Genomic DNA, 18,593 nt, shown 5'->3' with positions numbered 1-18,593 from the left:
TTTCTAGAAACTTTTCCATTTTTTCTAAATTGTCCAATTGTTTGCCACATAGGTGTTCATAATATTCTCTTAGAATTGTTTGTATTTCTGTGGTGTTGGTTGTAATCTCACCATTCATTTCTTATTTTGTTTATTTGTGTGTGCTCTCTTTTCTTGGTGAGCTGGGCCAGAGGTTTGTCAATTTTTTTTAGTCTTTCATAAAACCTGCTCTTGCTTTGATTGATTTCTTCTATTGTTTCTTTAATCTATGTTTTATTTCTTTCCCCCCTGATCTTTAATATTTCTTTCCTTCTTGTACTTTGGGTTTTTTTTTTTTTTCTAATTATTTTAGGTGGTAGGTGAGGTTATTTATTTGAGTTTTGTTTTTTTGTTTGTTTGTTTGTCTGTTTGTTTAGGAAGATCTCTATCTCTTTGAACTTCCCTCTTAGGACTGCTATTGCGGCAAGATATAGATTTTGTCTGGTCGTATTTGTATTGTCATTTGTCTCAAGGTATTTTTAAATTTCTTCTTTGATTCCGTCGTTGACACATTGCTTTTTTACTAGCATGCTGTTTATTCTCCGTGCTGTCATTTTTTCTCATTTGTTTTCCTGTGGTTGATTTATAGTTTCCTGCTATTGTGGTCAGAGAAGATGATTGGAATAATTTCTATCTTCTTAATTTGTTTGAGGTTACTTATGTGCCTGACTATGTGGTCTTTCCTAGGGAATGATCCAAGAGCACTTGAAAAAAAAAGTGTTTATTCTGTTTTGGAGGCATGAAATGTCCTACAGATATCAACCATTTCCAAATGTTCTAATGTATCATTTAGTATTTCCATTGCCTTATTGATTTTCTATCTGAAAGACCTGCCCAAAAATGTTGGTGTGGTGTTAAATTCTTCTACTATGACTGTATTCTTATTAACTTTTCCCTTTATGTCTGTTAGTTTTTTTTATATATATATTTAAGTGCTCCTATTGGGTGCATATATGTTAAGGAGTGTAATATTTTCATCTTGTATTGCTCCTGTGATCATTATATACTGTCCTTCTTTATCTCCCTTTGTGGCCTTAGTTTTAAAATCTATATTATCTGTTATAAGTATTGCTACTCCTGCTTTCATATCATTTCCATTTGCATAAAATATATTATTCCATCCTCTCAGTTTCTATTTTTCAAACTTTTTCTTATTATTGAGTTGTAGTCATTTTACAATGGTGTGTCAAATTCCAGTGTACAGCACAATTTTTCAGTTATACTTGAACATACATACATTCATTGTCACATTCTCTTTCACTGTGAGCCACTGCAAGATCCTGTCTATATTTCCCCATGTTACACAGTACAATCTTGTTTATCTATGTTACATTTTGAAATCCCGGTCCCTTCCCACCCTTCATCCCCCTGGCAACCACACGTTTGTATTCTATGTCTATGAGTCTGTTTCTGTTTTGCATTTATGTTTTGTTGTGTTTTTTACATTCCGCATATGAGTGATCTCATATAGTATTTTTCTTTCTCTTTCTGGCTTACTTCACTTAGAATGACATTCTCCAGTAACATCTATGTTGCTGCAAATGACGTTATGTTGTAGATTTTTGTGGCTGAATAGTATTCCATTGTATAAATATATCACATCTTCTTTATCCAGTCATCTGTTGATGGACATTTAGGCTGTTTCCATGTCTTGATTATTGTAAATAGTGTTACTGTGAACACTGGTGTGCAGGTGTCATTTTGAAGTAGGGTTCCTCCTGGATATATGCCCAGGAGCAGGATTCCTGGGTCATATGATGTCTATTCCTAGTCTTTTGAGGAATCTCCATGCTGTTTTCCACAGTGGCTGCACCAAACTACATTCCCACCAGCAGTGTAGCAGGGTTCCCTTTTCTACACAACCTCTCCAGCATTTGTCATTTGTGGACTTTTGAATGATGGCCATTCTGACTGGTGTGAGGGGATACCTCATTGCAATTTAGATTTGCATTTCTCTGATAATTAGTGATATTGAGTATTGTTTCATGTGCCTATGGATCATTTGTTATTCTTCCTTGGAGAATTGCTTGTTTAGGTCTTCTGCCTGTTTTTGGATTGGGTTGTTTGTTTTTTTCTTATTAAGTCATAAGAGCTGCTTATATATTTTGGAGATCAAGCCTTCATTGGTTTCATTTGCAAAAATTTTCTCCCATTCCATAGTTTGTCGTTTTGTTTTACTTCTGGTTTCCTTTGCTGTGCAGAAGCTTGTAAGTTTCATTAGGTCCCATTTGTTTATTCTTGCTTTTATTTCTTCTAGGAGAAAATTTTTGAAATGTATGTCAGAGAATGTTTTGCCTATGTTTTCCTCTAGGAGGTTTATTGTACCTTGTCTTATGTTTAAGTCTTTAATCCACTTTGAGTTGATTTTTGTGTATGGTGTAAGGGAGTGTTCTAGCTTCACTGTTTTACATGCTGCTGTCCAGTTTTCCCAACACCATTTGCTGAAGAGACTGTCTTTATTCCATTGTATATTGTTGCCTCCTTTGTCGAAGATGAGTTGACCGAAAGTTTGTGGGTTCATTTCTGGGCTCTCCATTCTGTTCCATTAGTCTATATGTCTGTTTTGGTACCAATACCATGCTGTCTTGATGACTGTAGCTCTATAGTATTGTCTGAAGTCTGGGAGAGTTATTCCTCCAGCCTCTTTCTTTCTCTTCAGTAATGCTTTGGCAATTCTAGGTCTTTGATAGTTCCATATAAATTTTATTATGATTTGTTCTAGTTCTGTGAAATATGTCCTGGGTAATTGGATAGGGATTGCATTAAATCTGCAGATTGCCTTGGGCAGTGTGACCATTTTAACAATACTGATTCTTCCAAACCAAGAGCATGGAATATCTTTCCATTTTTTAAAGTCTTCTTTAATTTCCTTCATCAATGGTTTATAGTTTTCTGTGTATAATTCTTTCACCTCCTTGGTTAGATTTATTCCCAGATATTTTATTACTTTGGGTGCTATTTTAAAGGGGATTGTTCCTTTACTTTCTTTTTCTGTTGATTTATCGTTAGTGTAAAGAAATGAAACTGATTTTTGAACGTTAATTTTGTAACCTGCTACCTTGCTGAATTCTTCAATCAGCTCTAGTAGCTTTTGTGTGGACCTTTTAGGGTTTTCTATATATAGAAACATGTCATCAGCATATAATGACACATTTACCTCTTCTTTTCCAATTTGGATCCCTTTTATTTCTTTCTCTTGCCTGACTGCTGTGGCTAGGACTTCCAGGACTATGTTGAATAGGAGGGGTGATAGTGGGCATCCTTGTCTTGTCCCAGATTTTAGTGGGAAGCTTTTGAGTTTTTCACCGTTGAGTACTATGCTGGCTGTAGGTTTGTCATATATAGCTTATATTATATTGATATATGTTCCCTCTATACCCACTTTTGCGAGAGTTTTTATCATAAATGGATGTTGAATTTTATCAAATGCTTTTTCGGTATCGATTGAGATGATCATGTGTTTTTTGTCCTTTCTCTTGTTGATGTGATGTATTACATTGATTGATTTGCATATGTTGAACCAGCCTTGTGTCCCTGGGATGAACCCCACTTGGTCATGATGTATAATCTTTTTTATGTGTTGTTGGATTCTATTTGCTAAAATGTTGGTGAGGATTTTGGCGTCTATGTTCATCAATGATATTGGCCTATAATTCTCTTTTTTTGTAGTGTCTTTGCCTGGTTTTGGTATCAGGGTGATGGTGGCTTCATAGAATGAGTTTGGGAGTATTCCCTCCTTTTCAATCGTCTGGAAGAGTTTGAGAAGGACTGGTATGAGTTCTTCATTGTATGTTTGGTAGAATTCCCCTGTGAAGCCATCCGGTTCTGGACTTTTATTTGTAGGGAGTTTTTTAATTGCTATTTCTATTTCCTTTCTAGTGATTGGATTGTTCAAGTGTTTAGTTTCTTCTTGATTCAGTTTTGGTGGACAATATGTTTCCAGAAACTTGCCCAACTCCTCTAGGTTATCCAGTTTGTTTCCATATAGTTTTTCATAATATTCTCTTATGATATTCTGTATTTCTATTTTGTTTGTTGTAATTTCTCCATTTTCCTTTCTTATTTTGCTAATTTGTGCTCTCTCTTTTTTCTTCTTTGTGAGTTTGGCCAGAGGTTTGTCGATTTTATTTACTGTTTCAAAAAACCAGCTTTTGGTTTGGTTGATTTTTTCTATGGTCTTGTTAATCTCTATTGTATTTAATTCCTCTCTGATCTTTATTATTTCCTTCCTTCTGCTGCTTTTTGGGGCTTTTTGTTCTTCTTTTTCTAATTCATTCAAGTGGTGGGTTAATATGTTTATTTGCGATTGTTCTTATTTCCTGAGGAAGGCCTGTATCGCTATAAACTTCCCTCTTTGCATTGCCTTTGCTGTGTCCCATAGGTTTTGAGTGGTTGTGCTTTCATTATCATTTGTCTCAAGGTATTTTTTAATTTCAGTTTTGATTTCCTCATTGATCCATTATTTTTTCGATAACATATTGTTTAATCTCCATGCTTTCCTTGTTTTCTCCTTTGTTTCTCTGTTGTTGATTTCCAGTTTCATGGCATTGTGGTCAGTAAAGATGCTTGAGATAATTTCTATCTTCTTAAAATTGTTGAGTTTTTTTTTTGTGTGTCCAAGTATATAATCGATCCTGGAAAATGTTCCATGTGCACTTGAAAAGAATGTATATCCTATTTTGGGGGGGTGTAATGCTCTGAAAATATCCACCAAATCTAGTTTTTCTATTTTAGTATTTAATTTCTCTGTTGTCTTATTTATTTTCTTTCTGGAAGATCTGTCTAGTGATGTAAATGCAGTGTGAAAATCTCCAACTATGATTGTATTCCCATCAATATCCCCCTTTATCTCTGTTAGTAATTCTTGTATGTACTTAGGTGCTCCTATATTGGGTGCATATATATTAACAAGTGTAATATCTTCATCTTGTATCACTCCTTTAATCATTATAAAATGTCCTTCTTTATCTTTCTTTATGGCCCTTGTTTTAAAGTCTATTTTGTCTGAAATTAGTACTGCAACACCTGCTTTATTGGTTTTTCCATTTGCATGGAATATCCTTTTCCATCCTTCCACTCTCAATCTATATCTGTCCTTCTCCCTAAAGTGGGTCTCTTGTATGCAGCATATTGAAGGTTCTTGCTTTATTATCCAGTCTGCCACTCTATGTCTTTTGACTGGAGCATTTAGTCCATTAACATTCACAGTAATTAATGATAGATGTGTGTTTATTGCCATTTTGAACTTATCTTTGCAGTTGAATTGGTATATCCTCTTTGTTCCTTTCTTCTTCCTTTTGTGGGTTGGTAATTTTCCTTTGTATTATCATGGATTTTATTTGATTTTTGTGACTCCCTTGTAAATTTTTGACTTGTCGTTACCCTTTTTTGTAAATCTATTAACCCATTACTATAACTGTTTTTATTAAACTGATAGTAACATGATCTCAAGCCCATCCTACTGTTAAAAAAATTTAAAAAAAGAAAGGAAAAAAATATTCTATATTTCCCTGCCTCCCTCTCACACTCTCAGTGATTTGTATGTCTTCTTTTATAATTTCATGTTTTCTTTATTTGTAATTCATGAGTTATCACCTTTCCAGTTGTGAGTTTCTCATTTCTGTAGCATCCTGCTGCTTTCCTATTTAGAATAGCCCTTTCAATATTTTTTTAGCATGGATTTAGTGTTGCTAAACTCCTGTAGCTTTTTTTTGTCTGTGAAATTCTTTATTTCTCCTTCTATCCTAACGGATAGCCTTGCTGGATAAAGTATCCTAGGCTGCATCTTTTTTTCTTTCAGAGCTTTCAATATATCTTACTACTCCCTTCTGGCCTGTAGTGTTTGTGTAGAGAAATCAGCTGAGAGCCTTATGAGGGTCCCCTTGTAACTTACGCTTTGCTTTTCTCTTGCTGCCTTTGGAATCATTTCTTTATCCTTGACTCTGGCCATTTTGATTATGATATGTCTTGGTGTGGGTCTATTTGGATTCTTCCTGTTTGGGACCCTCTGAGCTTCCTGTACTTGGATATGATTCCTTCTTTAAGTTTGGGAAGTTTTTAGTCATGATTTCTTCGAAAACCTTTTCAATCCCCTTTGATTCTTCTTCCCCTTCTGGGACCCCTATTATGCAAAGATTGGGACGCTTTATATTATCCCATATGTCCCTTATGCTATTTTCATTATTTTTTATTTGCTTATCTTGTAGTTCTTCTGAATGGGTGCTTTCTATTGCCCTGTCTTCTAGATCACTTGTTCGTTCCTCTGCATTATCTAGTCGGCTTTGCACAGCTATTAGATCATTCCTCATCTCTGTCAATGAGTTTACCCATTCTACTTGGCTCTTCTTTATAGCTTCAATTTCATTTTTGACATATTTTATATCTCTAAACACTATCTCTTTCAATTCCTTCAGCAATTTGATCACTCCTTTTTTGAAATCTTGATCTAGTAGGCTATCGATGTCTATTTCATTGATCTTTCTTTCAGGGGATTTCTCTTGTTCTTTTAATTGGAAAAGGTTTCTCTGCTTCTTCGTCTTGCTCATACCTCTCTGGCACTGTGGTTTATGGAGTATCAGTTGTCTATTTTGAATCTTAAGGATTTTATCTATCTAATGCGTATTTAGGAATAGAACTTAGGAAAAAAAAGAAAAAATAAGAGAGAGAATTTTAAAAGAAGGGAGAAAGAGGGTTTGAAAACAGTGTATAATGAATAATAGAAGATCGAGTTGAAGCAGAGTATTAATCTCGTTGAGACTTCCTTTTAAAACCTTTTAAAAAGGTGGGGTAGATGAATAGATGTATTTGAAACCTGTGTCTAATCAATAACAGGACATCAAAACCCAAGAGAAATAGAAATGAATTAAGAAGTAAGAATTAAGAGAGTAATAGAAAATAGAACAGGTAAAAACAGATTTAAAAAAAAGGGAAAAAAGGGGGGGGTTGTCGGTGTTCTCCTGGAGTCTGTGTGCTTTTAATGTGAAGTCTTTGTCTTTCTGTCTTCGTCCTGTTTTGGAAGCTCAGCTGCTTGTTTTCAGAGGCCCTCCGTTGGTGCCCTCTTCTGTGCTGCTCCCAGCACCTGTCGGCAAGCAGATCGCGCCTCCGCCTAACACGGGGTCAGGTGCAGCTCTCCTCTGCTGTGGGCGGGCGGGTCACTGCCCCTCCGCATGCCGCAGTCAGATGTTGCAGACTGGCCAGGTAGGAGGGCGGGGTCGTGCCCCCTCCCAGCACCTCGGTCAGGGGCTGTGTTCCTGCCTGACAGGCGGGGGGCCGCTCTCCGTCTACCTGCGCCGCCCTGGTCGGCGCTCCGCAGGTGGGCTCGGGAAGACCCAGGGACAGCCTTGTCCCTGCTCCGAGCCAAAACCCAGCTCCTTGGTTGTCTTTGTGCAGCAAGTTCCCTGAGGGACCAGGGTGGAAGGATCCTATCTGCCCCGGGCTGTAGGCCTGTCTCAGTCTGGCCTTTGAGGCTGCTATGTCCTTCGGTGCGGGTGCAGGTTTCGCCCCCGCCCCCGCCTGGGTGCTCAGCGCCGGGGGATATGGCGGCTGTGCCTGAGCCCCGCCTCTCTTCCCCTGAAAAGTTTCCGTGGGTTTTCAGAGATGGGGGTATGCACCCTTCCCCCGAGAGCACATCAACCTTGCTGTTATGGAGGGCCCAGTTTGTTCTGCCCTGTGCACCCACAGCCACGGCGCGCAGCCCCTTGTAGTCCCCCGGGGCTGCCTCCGTGCAGCCGTCCCCGTCCTCCGCCCGGCTTGTGCAGCCTGGCTCTGCCTGCCGCTGCCGGCCCGTGTCTCAGGCTGGGTGTCGGGGGGACGCTCTGTGCCCGTTTAACTTAGTTCTGTCAGACCAGGGCTGCTCTGTACAGATCCGAGCCTCGGAGGCTCCCCCTCCGTCCCGCTGGCCTCTCAGTTGGAGAGGGGAGACCCAGCGAGCGAGCGCCAGTCCTCCTTTGCTGCTCCCTCCCCGCAGGACCCGTCCTGCACTGCTTTGCCTTTTGTTCTTTCTTTTTTCCTTTTCTCCTACCACATTTTTTGGTGTCTTTATCTTTTGAAGAGGGTGATGTTCTGTCAGAATTCCGTAGGTGCTATGGTTGGCTGAGTGGGTCTGTAGATGTGGGTCTTGGTGTATTTGTGGGAGAGGGTGACTTACGAGCGTCCTTCTACTCCACCATCTTCTTTGTCTCTCCGAGTTATACTCATTTTATAATATTGTGTCAAATTACAGTGTAGAGCACAATTTTTCTGGTATACATGAACATACATACATTCATTGCCTCTTTCTTTTGCTGTGAGCCACCACAAGATCCTGTCTATGTTTCCCTGTGGTATACAGTACGATCTTGTTTATCTATTCTACATTTCAAAATCCCAATCTGTCCCTTCCCACCCCCGTCCCCCTGGCAAACACCAGTTTGTATTCTATGTCTATGAGTCTGTTTCTGTTTTTTACTTTATTTTATTTTTTTAGATTGCACATATGAGCGATCTCATATGGTACTTTTCTCTCTCTTTGTAGCTTACTTCACTTAGGATGATGACATTCTCCAGGAACATCCATGTTGCTGCAAATGGCGTTATGTTGTTGGCTTTTATGGCTGAATAGTATTGCATTGCATAAATATAGCACATCTTATTTATCCAGTCATCTGTTGATGGTGATTTTTTTTACTTGAAAAAGCATTTTTGCTATTTGAAAGGGAAATCCAGACGGATTGAACATGAGGTGTACAAAATAAGGTCCTTTTAGTAACTATGTGCATAATCTCAGGGTAAGCACTGCTGTTTTATGTGTGAAACCAGAGCCAGAAGGGAGATGCTTAGCTCTTCCTGTGGCAAAAGAAAACCAAACAAAAACAGAAAACAAAAAAAAGAAAAGCCAAGAAAGACGTCTGAAAAGACAAACCACAACCTGGAAAAGCATCCCTTATGACCCAAGGTCCGAGAAAGATTTCAAATTCCTGTGGTGAAAAGATCTCTTGAAACTCAGTTTTCTAAAAGGAAACAGAACAAACACAGGCAATTCCAATGAGAGGCAGTGCAGGTGGCCAGTGTCTGTTAGAGATGCTTGGCCTCTCAGGCGAGGACACACGCAGTTGCACACACTATGGAGACAGCACTGGTCCCCAGCACGCTGGCAGCTCTCAGCGTGGTGACAACCAGCTCTGGTGACAATGTGAGGAGGCAGAGGCCCCAGCAGATCCCCTGGAGGTGAGAGTCAGTGGACACTCCTCTCTGGGAGAACAGTGTGCAGGATGCATGAAAGTGCCATAGTTTGATCCCTTCCCCAGCAGTGCTGATCCTTAGAGTTGATCACACCAAAGCTCTTGCACAACTTTCAATGATGTTTTTTGTTCAGTAATATGAATTTAAAATAATCAGTTTGTTATTAAGGTGTCTTTAGAAGTAATGTACCCTTGGCCCTATCAATCCACACACGTAAGTACATACACGCATATATATATACACACACATATATATGTACACACGTATATTTATATATATAAACACATATATAAGGGAAAGAGAGACTGAAACACAGAGAGGCAGAAAGGGAGAAAAGACAGACAAACAGACACTGAGAGAGAGAGAGAGAGAGAGAGAGAGAGAGAGAGAGAATGAACACTGGAGATGAGAATGAGTAAATGTCTTACAATTTTCATAAGTCAGTCTACTTGTCAGAATCCTGTCACAGTGTCCATCCACCATGGAGAGGTGGGTGTGGAGATTACACTAAGATGTGTGATCAGAAGGCAAAGAAGCAGGGAGCCATTGTGGGGCAGCCCACCACAGAGGCCAAGATGGGACACTGGGCCTGAATGTGAACATAACAGGAGGACCTAGAAGGCTGTATGCCAGTAGCAGATGAAGTGAGAATTGTATTTAAAGTAAACCCGCCCACAGGGAGCTGGTGAAGCAGGCAACAAGGAGTGTGATTTTCTGCAGGCCCAGGCCTGTGTGGGGAGTGTTCTACACTGCACCAGCCCTCTATTTAACCCTCCCTTTTCTGAGCCTGTGCATGAGCTTCCTGTGATGCCAGCACAAGGATTTACAGGTGCTGTAGGGGTTTAGGGTTCTATAGACATGAAGGCTTCCCTAGGGAGCAGAGGCAAGAATGAGCCCCACAGTGCAGATGGGGGATTGGGGAGGCCCTGAGAGGCACATGGCTTGTCCAGGGTCACAGCACTGCTGAGAAGAGGGAACCAGGTCTGAACCCAGCTGTGTCCTTAGAGCTGGGGCCCTGGCTGCACCAAAGCCTCCCCAGGGCTCTGGGGTGTTCTGAGTTGCTGTCACTGTGTGTGGACATGGCATGGGGGTGGGAGACGTGCAATCAGCAGCCCAGAAAGGCCCTTGGGGAGCTTTGCATGTGGAGGAAGCTTGGGTAAGGGGACCCCAGGATGTGACCTCACTTCCCTGGCAATAGAGCCCAACAGAACTTGGAACCTAGGTAACCAGGCTCCCACTTTCTAGAGAAGCTCCCTACCCAGCTCACTCGGTTGGAAGTGCTCAAACATGTCCTGTCGTGTCCCAATGTCCCAAGGCCCTGGCCTCAGGAAAGCACCAGTGAGGGCCTTTACCGACACTGCAGACGTTGGGTCAGGTCTCACTCCGGGTGCCTTTTCCCCTTTACTCTGAGGGACCCAAAGGTAACACAGGGAGGCCTAGGGCAGACAGCCAGTTGGATCCCAGCCAGGTAGACCTACGTCCCCTTCCTGGACCGTGGAGGTGGGGTGGTCATGTGGGGAGACCTGCCTCAAGCAAGAGCAGGCTGAGACAGGGTCAGAGGCCTGGCGGGCCAGGCACGTCCACAACCCGGGTCAAAGCTGGCCGGCTGGGACATGGAGACCCGGGGTAGGGCCCTTCTGCCTGAGATGAAGCCCAAGCCCTCTGGGTGTGTCTTCTCTCCCGGGTGACTGTGTGAGCACACCAAGCACTAAGTGTCTTATCTGGCAGCAGAGGGTTGAGTGGGCAGAAGAGGCAGTGATGCTGGCCAGGCAGGGCTCTGAGATCTCCGGGCCAGGCCAGCTGTTGGTCACTGTCATTGCAGAGCCCCACACCACAGATCGGACAGGAGCTGGTAAGCGAGAACACCCACTCCACCTCCCTGAGTGAGAGGCTGGTATGCCACACTGCCGAGGGCCAGCACAGGCTCCGGGTGAGTGTGGACACAAAGGGATCTCCCAAACCAGGGCCCAGAGATGAATGGTGAAGGCTTCCTGCCCAGACACCACCCAGGCCAGTCCCCAGGGTCCTACCTGGCAATGAGGGGCAGCTCAGCACACATGGCTTCAACCTGGAGTACAAGGCCAACCTTCCTGTGAGTCAGCTGGATCGCCTGAAGCCCACCTAGGCAGATCCTGAAGGTGAGAAGGGCAGTGGGGATATGCCAGTGTGTAAGCGGATGTGAGGACTGGCTCACACAGTGAGGATTCCGGGACCAGAGCAAATATTGGCCTCAGACCACCCATCTGGTGGAATGTAGTCACAGAACATATCCTGTTGGGGGTTTCTGGGTAAGGCTTGCCTATAAAGCTCTGGGACGATTTCTGTCCTTGAAAATGTACATGGAAAGGGAGGCATGTGGGTAAAGTTTTCCTCTCTCACAGCTGTAGAACATCCATAAGACTTAAATCTCTCTTCATTTCCTACAGATACATAACCACAGGAGATAGTAGAAGGAGAAGACACCAGGGACAAAAGAAAGGAAGTACCTGATCCATCAGGAGATGCAGAGCGAGAGGAGAAAACACCACTCCGGCAGAGAAACTGCATCTGCTCCTGCAGGAGACCAAGGACTGGGCCCCAATCCACCAACCCTGTAGTGATACCTGAGGCTGCACCTGAGAAAAATAAAGAGCCATGTCACACTCCATCAGTCCTACAGGGAGACCCTGAGCCTGCTTCTGTGGCTCCTCCTGCACCTACACCTGCACCTCTAGACAACCCAGAGCCAATTCAGGCATCACCACCCCCACAGGCTGAGCTCTGCAACCACCAGCACTGTCATCTCCTAATTCTCAAAATCAACCCACTTCCCGACAGGAAGTTAACTTCCCTTCTCTGGTATGGTTTTCATTTGTTTTTTTTTTTTTTTTCCCTGTAATTTCATTGTATTATTTCATGTCATTTACAGCATCATCTTTTTGTAAGTTTTAAGTTTATAATAATAAAATCTAGGGTTTTTTTCCATTTTAAATTTTGCAATTCAGGAGCATAAAGTGCATTCACAGTTCTGTGCGAACATCACTACTGTTTAGTTTCAGACTATTTCTTTCCTCAAAATAAAGCCCTGTATCCAAAACACACACTCCCCTTCCTCCGTCCCCCAGGTCCTGACCAGCCCTAATCCCATTTCTCTCTCTGTGCTTACATATTCATGATGTTCCCTACCGGTGACGTCATACAAAACGTAGCTGTTTGTGTTTGCCTACATATTTTAACCAGGGAATGGTGAATTTTTCTTTTGGTTGCTTTATTTGAAATAGCATTTTAGTCATTTAAAAGGGCAATCCATGTGGATTAAAGATGAGGTATACACAGTGAAGCTGTTATAGTAACTATGTACCTAATCTCAGGATAGGTACTGCAGTTCTACGTATGAAACCAGAGTCAGAAGGAAGATTCTTAGTTCTTTCTGTGAGAAAACAGAACCAAAGAAAACCAACCAACAAACAAAAGCCAAGAAAGACAGCTGAGAAGACAACCCAAAACCTAGAAAACTCATTTCTCATAACCCAAGTTTGGAGAAAGATTTCACATCCCGGTGGTCAAAAAACATCTCAAAACCCGGTGTTCTAAATAGAAATAGAACAAACACATGCAATTCCACCGAGAGGCATTGCAGGTGGCCAGTGTATGTTAAAGATGCTCGGCTTCTGAGGTGAGGACACGTGCAGACATACGAACTCTGGAGACAGCATTGGTCACCATCACACTGTCAGGTTTTCAGCCTGGTGATTACCAGCTGTAGTGAAAACATGAGGAGGCTGAGGCCCCAGTAGATATCCTGTAGGGAAGAGTGAGCTGACACTTCTCTCTGGGAGAATGGTGTGCAGGATGCATGAAAGTTCAACAGGTGCATCCCTTTCCCAGCAGTGCTGATCCTAATTGTTGATTCCACTAAAATGCTTGCACAACTTTTCAAAGATGTCTTTTTAAAGATATCTATCAGAGTCCTGGGTAAATTAGTAGGAAATTGGAAGCCACACTAATCTTCATGTAGAGTGGATGGAATCCATCAGTTCTAGTTCACAAGGATACATGAATACTGTACAGCTGGAAAAGTGAGTGCTAGGTCTCTGCGTGATGTCAGGGCAGCCCTCATGTTGGATGGTTGTGAATCCACTATTTGCATCCGGGATACCATCTCTATGATCAAATGTGTGAAGTCTTCATAGATGTAATTGTATCCTGTGGTGTGTGAAAAAGAGAGAGAGACTGAAAGAGACAGAATGAGACAGAGACCAAGTCATTCAAACCAGAATGAAAGACTTGCACAAAACCATTCATGAGGGTCAATTCGGGGGATGTTTGCAAATCTATACCTTTTTCCTTTAGGTGATACTTCCATCTTTTTAAATGTGTCTGTATTTCATGAGTAGTTTTAAAGCATTAACACAATATGTTAATTGGAATTCACTCATTAGTCATCTATAGAGTAATTAAATTGTTTTTCTACTTTAAAATATTTGTCCTAAGTACAATAAGCATTTATGAGAGTAGAATGATATATTCTAAACAATTAAGAATTAGGTAAAGAACAAAACTTCGATTACTCAGTCGCAGGTCAGCTAGGTGGTAGCACAAGACAGATTGGGGCATGTTTCTTCAGGAGGTTGTGTATGTTCTGAACCAGCATCCAATATATTTAAGGGAAAATACAAGGGTTATACACTGAAAATTAAGAAAGCTTGCTTATAGTAAGGAAGACCTAGCCTTATTTTGAAATTGAGAAGAGCCCAGATGGCTGAGTAGAGACTCATACCTCGCTCTCTCCCACAAATACCAGAATTACATCTACAAACCCACTGAATAGCACACATCTACTGAACTTTGGCAGAATGTCTCTCATTTCAAAATACAGGAAGATTTTTATAAAATCTGGTTTAAAAAAATGAGAAATTAAAAATTTGGTGCAGGACCAATCCTTCAGTGATGGTGTCATAGCAAGAAAGGCACCCACACACTGGGGTGTCCCCTCTCCAGCCGGGAGGACAGAGTGGACAGAAGAGCTTCGAAAATTTGGAGGAGTAAGTGGCAAGAGCGTGGCAGACAGAACTTAGGAAAACTGACACGGAGAATCCCTGCGTCCCTGTCCCTATATGCTAGCTGGAAGGGACAAGCTGGGACTGGCTGTTGGAGATCAATGAGGAACTCAGGTAGAGGGCTGGGTCCCACTGCACACAGGAAGCCTCGGGGTACTGGAAGAAGGACTGAGCTCTAGATGGGGTGTGTGTGGAACAAAACAGATTGGGGATCCCATAAGAAATACCATTGTTGGTGTATGTAGAAGGTAGGGGTGCAAAACTGCCGTTCCAGAGCTGCTTTGTCTTCTTGGCTCCATTGTTAATGTGTTTTCATGAGAAGAGAAATTGGACTTGGTCATAGCAAACACTGCTGCACAAAGGCAGGGCTGAAAGCTCAGTTCATATCCAGTGGCCCTGAAATTTCATACTGAGATTGAGATTTGTTTACAGCCCCCGGCAGAGAGGGAGAATATTCTCTCTCTGGACAATTTGTGGACATGCTCCTCTGTGAGTTATAGGCAGTGAAGGGAGTTCTGACACAGGATGGAGGCCAGTATGGGTCTATAAAACAGGAAAGTGTACGTCCTCAAATAGGAGGAGGAGCTGGAATCGGTGTAGAAATTGAGTGGGCTTACAGATTAATGTGTGTGAATGACTAAACTTGCTATACAACGCCTTCCCTCCCTGTTTCCCTCCTCCCCTTCCCACCCCCCCCCCCCGCCGCCGGGAACCCGGGATCTCGTCCTGGTCGCTCTGGGCCACCCGCCGGCGTGTCCGTGTGATCTCCCCCGCCCGGGGAATCGCGTGGGGAGCGCGTCCCCTTCGCGGCAGCCGCCCGCCCGGCCGGCCGTGTCTTGCCAAACCCCGGCTCCCTCCGTCCTCCCCGCCCTGATCTGCTGCCGGGGTGGGTCGCGTCGCGTCGCGTCGCGTCTCCTCATGCCGCCGTGCCGTGCCGTGCCGTGCCGTGCCGTGACGAGGGTGAGCGGGCTCCGAGGCGGACGCCACGGGGTCGCGCCGGCCGGCCGCCCGGCGCCTCAGCCCGGGACGGGCTCGGGCGTTTGGGCGGCCGGCGGTCGGGATCGGTTCCGGGGACGTTGGCGACGGCTGTCGGGCGCCATCTGGCTGCCGCTCTTGAGATCGTCCCTCTTCTCCCGAGCGTCGGCGACCTCGGCAAGGGATGGGGCTCGGCGGCGGGGCCCGAGGCAGACTTCGGGGAGGCTGGCGACACCGGCGGTGACAGTCCCCGTGGCGCTGAGCCGCGGGCGTGTCCTGCTCTCGGCGCAGATTGGACTCGCAGGCTGATGAGGGGGTGGCTGTCGCCGCGCTCCCGGGATCTCGTGTGTAGGGGGAAGCCGTGTGGCCTGGCCTGGTCGACCAGCATCCGCCTGTGCCCCTGCAGCCGCGGGGACCGACCCGAGCCGATCGGACACGGCCTGCGCCGTGCCGCCGCGGGGGAAAGGGACGGGGTGTCCCGCGCCCGGGCCGCCGGCGGCTAGGTGGTCCGGCCCTCGTCTGTGTCCCTTGGACGACTGCTCCCGAGGCGAGGAGCGGCCCGGGCCCAGTGCGGTGAGGCCGGGGACGGGCGCGCTGGGGTTCCCGGTCGTCGGAGGCGCCTCCTTGGATGAAATGTTTTCTGAGTCCCGATGGACCCGGAGACGTGGCTGGGCCGGCCCCTGTTGGCGCGGGAGGCCAGGGAGGGCGCCCCCCGGCCCGTAAGTCTGCCCGCGTGGGTTCCGGTGGCATTTGAGGGACCGAGACTTCATCCGGACTCGGGGACCGGCACGGGGGCGTCCTGCGAGGGATGTGGGGGAGGCAGGCTTTCCCCGGCCCGGTGCTCGGGAGCGGTCCCTCGTGGGGGGCCCTCTCCTCGGAGGCGCCTCTGTGGCATCTCCCCGAGTCCCCGACCACACGGGCGAGAAACGGGCAGGGCGTCCCCGGCCCGATCCCGTCTCCCTCTCGTCCCTTCCCATTCCCACTGCTCCTCCTCCTCCTCCTCCTCCTCCTCCTCCTCCTCCTCCTCCTCCTCCTCCTCCTCCTCCTCCTCCTCCTCCTCCTCCTCCTCAACCCCTCCCCCTCCCCCCCCCGGTCGATCAGATGGCCCCCGAGAGCTTCGGGGCTGCCATTTATGGGGGTAGGGCTGGGGGCAGGTGGCCGGACCGAGGTCCCGGGGCCCCCCCTGCAAATCGTGGACCCGACCCGTTTCCGGGCGCTGTCATTTTTTCTGTCGTGTTGGGCATTTTCTGCCAGCAGATAGGTGCTGACACGGTCTTTCTCGGTGTCTGTCACCGAGTGTTGGGTCTCCGGACGCGTGTGGGGCTCTTGGGCTTTGTCTCTGCGTGAGCCCTGGCCTGGTAGAAGCCGACTCTGCTTCTGACACTTGAGCCGCCCGCTCGGGCCTGCGCGCCGGCTCTCGTGTGTGCGTCCGGCTGACGTGGCCCGTGGTGCCGCCTCCGGTCTCTGGTGGCCCGAGGGCGGTGGGGTGAGCTGGCGGCGTGGGTCTTTTACCCCGTGCGCTCCCTGCCGCAGGCACCCGGTGGTGGCCGGCACGACCCCACCCTCACAGGCTCCGTGCCGCGTGTCAGGCATTCTCCGCCTGGGGTCGTTGGCCACTCTCCTCGTAGAGGAACGAGGAGTGGGTGGCGCCTGGCGAGGCTGAAGCAGGCCCTCCTCTGGTGGTTGTCCTCGCCGGGCCCTCCCCTCTGGCTCTGGGGCTTCCCTGCCCCATGGCTCGCTCGCTCGCTCGCTCACCTGACCGATGTGGTGACGTCATGCTCTCCCGGGCCGGGCCTAAGCCGCGCCAGACGAGGGACGGGACGTTCATGGTGAACGTGGCCTCTCTTCTCGTTCTGCCTGCGGGCCCCTCGCCTCTCCTCCACCGCCCGTGGGTGGCGGGGGCAAGGAGGAAGGGGTGCGGACTCCGGCCCGACCTCGGTCTCCCGTGCCTCGTGGTGTCGGCGGGGCCGGGGTCTTGTGACGCGGCAGACACCTCTCGCCTCCTCGCCTGCTCGGCGTCTTGTCTCGCGAGCGGCCCTCCCCCGCGGTGGGGGAGGGCTGCCCCCGCCGCCACGCCACGTATCCCCTCGCCGGGGTGCGAGCGTGTCTCGCCTTGGCCCTCTGTGGTGCCCCTGGAGCGCTCCAGGTTGTCCCTCAGGTGCCCGAGGCCGAGCGGTGGCGTCGCTTCCCGTCCCCAGCGAGTCCTCTCGGGTAACCCCTGCGGTGGTCGTGTGTCCCGAGCCACTCTCTTGAGCAGTGGGGGAGGGGTCGAGACGGTAAGCGAGGCGTGGCCGCTCCCCACCCTCGGTGGGGCCGGGCGCACGCCGGGTGGGTCCCCCCTCTGCGGGGCTCGCGCCCGGGCGTGGGAGCGAACGTGGTGGGGCCGGGTGATGTGCCGGTGGGGGCGGGCGCCTGTCTCGTCCCCACGCGGTCTTGGGTGCGTCTCCTCGCGAGGCGGCACGGGCTTTCCCCGGTCCCGACCGCGAACGCTCGCTTTTCGGCCCGCTGCTTACCCTTGCCGCAGGCCCCTCCTGCCCAGCCGAGCGCTGACGTCCACCTCGGCGGACTTCCGTAGGCCTGAAGGGGGCCCCCGCTGGGTAGGGGGCGATGCGCCCTCGGTGAGAAAGCCTTCTCTAGCGATCTGAGAGGGGAGCCTTGGGGGGGTACCGGACAACCCCCAGCCGCCGCTCCTCCATCCAGAGCGTGCAGTCGCCACGGGGAGCGACTGCCGCAGCGTGTGGGCAGGGCCCCGCCGCTTTGGCGTGTGGGTTGCGCCGGCCCCGCGGTGGGGGCCGTGTGCTGCTCTTTGCCTGCTGTGGCCCGCGCCTCCCCCCTCCGAGTCGGGGGAGGGTTCTGCCGGGCCGGGCCCGGCGTCTGGCGCGGGGCCGTGCGAGCGCGCGTGTGTGCGCGCGGGCTTTGCCTCCCCGGTGCGTGCCGTGGGGGGAGGGGCAAGGCGGTCCACCCCGACTTCGCCCCCCGTTGTCTCCCCGCCGCGAGGAGCCACCCCACCTGTCCCGGTCCCGAGCCGCAGCCACCGGTGGCGGTGCGTGGGCTACGGGTCGGGCCGCCTCGCTCGGGAGCGTTTCCCCGGGCCGCGAGGCCTGGGGGCGAGCCAGACGAAGCAGGATGATGTGGGTGGTGGACGGACAGACCGGACAGACAGACACACAGACGGACGAGTGAGCGAGCGGAAGGGGCTGCCCTCTGGAGTGGGGGTTAGCCTGCTGCGCGTGAGTCCCGGCGGCGGGGCCGGGGTGTGGGAGGAACCGCCGAGGGTTGGCTGAGGCCGGCCGGCGTCCTGGGCGTCGCGGGGCCGCCCCCACGTGTGGGGGTGGTGGGATC

General features: G+C 48.1%; 1 long non-coding RNA gene across 9 annotated transcripts in view; it reads left to right on the top strand.

The window, feature by feature from the left end:
• The window catches only part of LOC140692304 (uncharacterized), a 36,190-nt gene extending 24,092 nt beyond the window's left edge, over positions 1-12,098 (top strand). For all 9 annotated transcript variants that reach the window (XR_012067872.1, XR_012067868.1, XR_012067867.1 and 6 more), the window contains 2 exons: positions 8,531-11,375; positions 11,664-12,098. This is a non-coding gene — a long non-coding RNA (uncharacterized lncRNA). The remainder of the gene's footprint in view (positions 1-8,530; positions 11,376-11,663) is intronic.
• The last annotated feature ends 6,495 nt before the right edge of the window (positions 12,099-18,593 follow it).

The sequence above is a fragment of the Vicugna pacos genome, unplaced genomic scaffold (assembly GCF_048564905.1).
Source record: "Vicugna pacos unplaced genomic scaffold, VicPac4 scaffold_5, whole genome shotgun sequence".
NCBI classification, from domain to species: Eukaryota; Metazoa; Chordata; class Mammalia; order Artiodactyla; family Camelidae; genus Vicugna; species Vicugna pacos.
Note: the sequence above shows the minus strand (reverse complement) of the source record. Positions and strands in the feature narration are given on the sequence as shown.